Source organism: Saccopteryx bilineata, chromosome 2 (genome assembly GCF_036850765.1).
Source record: "Saccopteryx bilineata isolate mSacBil1 chromosome 2, mSacBil1_pri_phased_curated, whole genome shotgun sequence".
Lineage (NCBI taxonomy): Eukaryota > Metazoa > Chordata > Mammalia > Chiroptera > Emballonuridae > Saccopteryx > Saccopteryx bilineata.
In genome coordinates, this window is record NC_089491.1 from 287,300,693 (window position 1) to 287,306,953 (window position 6,261).

The 6,261-nt window shown below is 43.7% G+C and overlaps 1 pseudogene; it reads right to left on the bottom strand.

The window, feature by feature from the left end:
- Window positions 1-2,234: 2,234 nt before the first annotated feature.
- LOC136323287 (NADH dehydrogenase [ubiquinone] 1 alpha subcomplex subunit 1 pseudogene) lies at window positions 2,235-2,447 on the bottom strand (annotated as a pseudogene).
- Between the last annotated feature and the right edge of the window lie 3,814 nt (window positions 2,448-6,261).

Below are 6,261 nucleotides of genomic sequence, written 5' to 3' on the forward strand. Positions count from 1 at the left end.
TTCTCCAGCAGATCTTTGCAGGGCAGGGGTGGGAGGAGAGAAGGGGATGCCTGCACACTCTCTTGCTTCCAGGAGGACCAGAAATTATTCCTGGACCTTCTTCCCCTTCTTCATCTCCGAGTTAAAAAACATTGTTCCCTAACGAGGCCAGGATCAGGAAGGGCAAAGTGAAGGTCAACCCACCTGGAGAGCAGAGAACTAAAAATGCAAAAACCACCATGGAAATCCTTATGCTCACAAAGATAGTATCTGTTCATCAACTACAAAGCACTTTCAGAAATATCACTTCATGGGACTCTCTCACAAGAGTAAGCATATATTAATGTTGATATTACTTTTCTCATTTCTTTAACAAGAAACAGGTACATAAAAAAGAGGTGACTCCCTAAGGTCAGAGAGGTAAAACTTGCAGCCTGTGTTTTTGGAGCTCACACTCTGTGCTCTGTCCTTGCCAGAACCCCAATCAGGAGCCCTGATGGGACAAGGGTGCCAGATAAGGGCAGGAAAGCTTGTTTGGTACCTCTTTGACATCATCTTCCAAGATTAGGGAAGTTTACCCAAATAGCCTTTTATTTTATTCAGTGAGATGAGGGGAGACAGAGAGACAGACTCCCACATGCACCCCATTTTGGATCCACCCAGTAAGCCTACTAGGGGGCAATGTTCTGCCCATCTGGGGCACTGCTCCATTGCTCAGCAACCAAGCTCTTCTTCGCACCTGACGTGGAGGCCATGGAGCCATCCTCAGTGCCCAAGGCCAACTTGCTCCAATTGAGCCATGGCTGCAGGAAGAAAAGAGGGGGGGAGAGAGAGATAAGCAAGAGGGAGAGGGGTAGAAAAACAGATGGGTGCTTATCCTGTGTGCCCTGAACAGGAATCAAACCTGGGATATCCACCACACCGGGCTAATGTTCTACCACTGATCCAACCGGCCAGGGCCCCAAATAGTCTTAATTTCATTTTATAATCACCCGTGAATCTACCCTCCAACAATCTCAATCTTCCCCTCCGAATAGCTGGTTCTAGCCCTTGTAAACTTTGAGAGTAAGTCACATATGCTTCCCATTCATTTCTGTGTAAAAAAGTGCTAATTTTAATTTGCCCTAAAACTATTTCTTTAAAATGATAAAGTTGTCCCTCGTTCTTATGCTCTGGGATTTAATAAGTTCATATTTTTATCCTGTGATTTTCATTATTTTATCAATTTCAATCATATTCTCCCCTTAGCTTGCGTCTTTCCAGAATGAAGAGCCCTGATTCTTTTATCCTCTGTCACAAAAATTCTCTCTGCTCTCTGCATCAATCTAGGCATCTTTCTCCAGCCTTTGTCTGCTTCTGTATGTCTTCGAGGTACATGAGCTCACTGGACCCCCACCACTTTGTCCATTATTCTGTATCAAGGAGCACAGTGACTTCAGCTAAGATAAAATGTAGAAATACTAGAGACACTTTTAAAAATCAAACATTATTTTGTTCCATGTCATAGGCTGAAAAAATACACGTCTTGCTTCGACTCTGAAATGAGTTTGAGCACACTGGTACTAAGCAACCTTACCATCTGTTATGAAAATGGCAATTTGCAAAGCACTTTCCCATACATGACCTCATTGGACCCTCAAGCGAACCACGTAAGAATGAAAACACGTATTATTATCCTCGTTTTTCACATGAGAAAAGTACAGAGATGGGTCCAGCCAAGGTCAAGCAGCTGGACTTAGAGCCCCAGTCACGGGCCCTCCATCCAGTGAAGAAAGATGCTCTCTTCACTGTGCAGCATAACCTTCCTTATCACCACTTTTGATTTATTTTAAATATTCTCTGGTTTAATGGAAAGAAAAGATGGTTAAGGTTGGTCTAGAGTAGACCCTCTTTTTTCCCTTCTCTGTCTACATGCTGCTCCCAAGGGCAAGTCTCTGCCACAACACAGGTATCAATATCACCTCCCTGCAGATGACTCCCAAATGTGTGTCTCCAGCCCACCCCTTTCTTCTGAGCCCCAGACAAGGTACAGAGCTGCACACCTGATAGCTCCTTATGTCTCAGTATGTGCAAAGCTCCCATCTCCTATCCCATCATACTCCCCTCCACTGCGAAAACCCAATTCTTTTTCTACTTTTTAATTTTTACTACACAGTAAATAATACACTGTATGTTATATACTGTACTGCATAACCTTCTAGCAGAGGTGGATGAGCATAACTGAATTATTTTTCATCAGTGAGGAAAATGCTGCTTTAATCCACACTCTCCAAACCCTTCGACATGTAGTAATGATGAACTCCAGAGATGTGCCTCTCTCTTTCCATCCAAGTCCACTGATAGGAATAATAGGCAACTCTTTTTTCCTTGTCCCTGTTAGTGACCCTGAGGATGCATGTGGCGGCCATTCTGGGGAAGAGTGAGCACATGCCCATGACGGCAAGCCCGGGGAGAATCTCGAACCACATCGCAGCAAGCTTGCAGAGGCCACCAGACCCCTTAAAAGAGACTGGCTTCGATCCAATTCTCTTTTGACATCCCTTTTCTCAAACACCTAGCCAGGAACCTCGGAGTCACCGTGACATTTCCCTCTCCCTCTCCTGCCCCCGCTCATGCCCACTCTAACACCAAGTCCTCTCGCATGTATCTCCTGCGTAGCTCACTGCTCAGTCCACTTCTCTCCTTCCCCACCACCATCACCTTATTCCATGATCCCATCATCTCTCATGGGGACTTACCTGCATTGACTCCTAACTGGTCTATTCCTCTCCACTCCTTTCTCCCCACTAGATATAACCGGAGGAGTTCTTCCAAAAACGCCATTCCGGTCCTGCCGCCCCAACCCACTCTGCTTAGGACACATCTATGGCATCGCATTGCTTTTAGGGTGAAGGCAAAACACTTGTGAATGGCCCATAAGTCCCCGTCTGATCTGGTCCCCGCCTCCAGCCTCATCTCACAATACTCACCTCCATTTCTCAAGCTCCAGCCCCGCCTGCCCTCACTCAGTCCCTTTTCCTCACCATGCTTGTTTGTTTGTTTTGCCACCGTGTCCTAGAATATTTTTCCCTATTTGAATTCCCAGAATTAGATTCCTGAAAGGCTCTATCTTCAGATAGAGATTCAAGGATCTTTCCTCAGGCAAAGTTTTCTCGACCTCCCTGAGTTCAATTCTCCCATCCCAGTTTACACAGCACTGGCTTGGCATGGTTTTGTGAGTGTAATTAACATGTCTCCCCACTACACTTGGAAACTCCTGCTCACCATTGTGTCCCCTGTGCGGTGCTGAGCTCAGCACATAACTGCACATCAGTAAATGTTTGGTAAATAAATAAATGAGCCCACTAATGAGGAAACGGTTGTAGCACATGATAAACATCCTTACTATGGAATACTAAACAGCTGTTAAAAAGAAAGAAGTAAAGCCCTGGCCATTTGGTTCAGTGGATCAAGTGTCCACCCAGTGCACCAGGGGTCAGAGGTTCAAACCCTGGTCAGGGCACTTATAAGAAGTAATCATTGAGCACACAACTAAATGGAACAACTAAGTGAAACAATGAGTTGATGCTTCTCTCTCTCTCTCTCTCTCTCTCTCTCTCCCTCTCTGCCCTTCCTCTCTCTCAAATCAATGGAAAAAATTACTAATATGAAATGATGTCCATTACATATTACTGATTTAACACAGTGAATTACAGAACATTATGCAGAGTATGTCAGTTTTTTTTTAATTTTCAGAATGAAAGAAAGGGAGAGAGATAAAGAGAGAGAGAAAAAAAAACATTAACTTGTTGTTCCACTTATTTACGCATTCATTGGTTGATTCTTGTATGTGCTCTGACCAGGGATTGAACCCACAACCTCAGCATGCCAGGACAACACTTTAGCCAACTAAGCTACCTGGCCAGGGTATGATTCGTTAATTTAAAAACCTATGTATGTCTTTATTAAAACACACACACACACAAACAAATTCTGTGTGTACGCATATGTGTATGTGTTTGACAAGGTCTGAAGGACTGCTTCCAGTGGTTGCCCTGGAGAATGGGAATGAGGCAGGAGAGAGATAAACAGGGTAACCATTTCTATTCACACACTTCTTCCTGGTTGACTCTTTTGAATGACCATATGGAATCGCTGTGATTATTTTAACAATACCACTTTCCAAATAATGATGCAATTCACTTAAGTTCAGGAAACTAACCATTTCTAAATACAGCAAAAAAGAGTAAAAAAACTACTTTGTATATGATTCCTTGACAAAGATAAACTTCCAAGAAACAGCCTATTTCCAGTGCAGCTCTTCCATCTAGCAGCAAGCTGGAGTAGAGGGGTGAAACAGAAGAGGACAATTAGATGAACCTGCGTGCTTTTGCCTAGGTCTCCCCCCAACAGGACTTTCACAAACAAAACAAATATTTTAAAACTCAGTTGCTCTCAGATTTACTTATACAGTAGTAGAAGGAAAAATAACAGAAAGAAAGAATAGTGTGAATGTTTCTTAGTTGACTTAGATATTTGTTGTTGTTAAATAAAAGTGATTATGCGGAGACATCTTTATTTTCCTTCACTTGCCAAATAACAAACCTTCTGTTGTCTTTGACATAGTTCAGAAAGAAAAGGTAGCTTCCTAAAGCCATGCAAGATGACAGAGAAAGAAGCAGGGACAGATATGCTGGTGTCACGTAGACAGGATTATTCCACAGCTACTAGCACAAAACCTTGCTTTGGTGGTTGAGAGCGACCCCAGTACAGGAAGGGGGGAGGCAGGTGTGTAGGAGTGACTCTTCCAGCAGCCAGCTTACCAGGGCGAGCTGGGGACAGTCTGTGAAACACAGCATAAATGCTGTCGCTTGGAGCTATATTGATTCTTTTTTTCAGACTAATGGCTCAGGTGGTGGAACCACCAAACGATGACTAAAATATGAGTCAAATGCTTTCAAAACAAATTATCCCAGTGAAGCAGGAACGTAGGCAAGCAGAGAACAGGTCATTAGGGGTTCTAGCCAGTACTTGTTCAACCTGAAGAAACTCGCTCCCCTTAATGACTGCTTCTTTCAATCTAAGTCATTTTGACGTTAGGGAGCTGGGGACAATCGATCTTTATTACTAGTGACACCCGATCAGCTCTGAACCGTGGGACAGGCAGCTCCCAGGTGGGCTTGTGCACTTTCCCAATCCCAATTTGACCCCCTTTCACTCCTGAGCTCTTTCCAGCATTTCAATCATCCCAAAGGGGGCGAGGAAATACTGAAATTAGCCTCCAAGTTGGTGTCTTGCTATTTTTGAAACCTAACTTTCATTTAAGTTCAAAAAGGGCTAACATTAATGATAAGTAAGGTTGGGGGAAGGCAGGTGAGGAGAGGTACATCATTAAATGGAAGAGACCACAGCATGTGTGTGCTCTGACCCTTCCAGAAGCACTACATGGTCCCACAACAGACAGGTGGGTGGCTTCCCTGACATCTTCCCCTGCCCCCTTTCTTCTGCCAATTTCTCAGTTCCACATTCCTTCCCCCAAAATAGTTACTCCCTACTTCTCCATTGAATTCCTCCAAAAGCTTTTTTGGTAAGAAAACAGAGAAGATGGGTGTCTTCAAATGGCCTGAGGTACTTACCAGAAAGCAAAGACTCTGACCATATTGAGGCCCCTCATCAAGAATAACTATAAGTACCCTCACCCCTGTAGTATCAGGTTTGTTTTTATCCCCATCCCACACTCTTCCTTGGGGATTAGTAGTCATGAAGTAGAAGAACAAGGCTTAACCCCCAGCAGAGGTTTAGGACCGTTCACCACGGACCAAGACTGAGGCAGAGACTATGGCTCACTTCAACCTACAAGGCACTCTCCTCACTGTTTTCTTCTTCACATGGACTCACTTAGATGTGAATGTAATGTATTCTTTTCTTAAACCTTTTATACTATGGTAAAATATACACAACATAAAATCCACCATTTTAACCATTTTAAGTCAATATTTCAGCGGCATTAAGTACACTCACATTGTTGCGCAGCCATCCCCACCAACCATCTCCAGAACTTTCTCATCTTCCCAAACTGTAACACTGTACCCATTAAATACTAACTCTGTGTTCTCTGGCCCCAGCCACGGGCAGCCACCATTCTACTTTCTGTCTCTATTCACTTGACTACTTTCGGTTCTTCGTGTAAGCAGAATCATACCGTATTTGTCCTTCTGTGACTGTCTTATTTGGCTTAGCATAATGTCTTCAAGGTTCACCCATGTTGTGATGTGTGTCAGAATTTCCTTCCTTTTTAAGTCT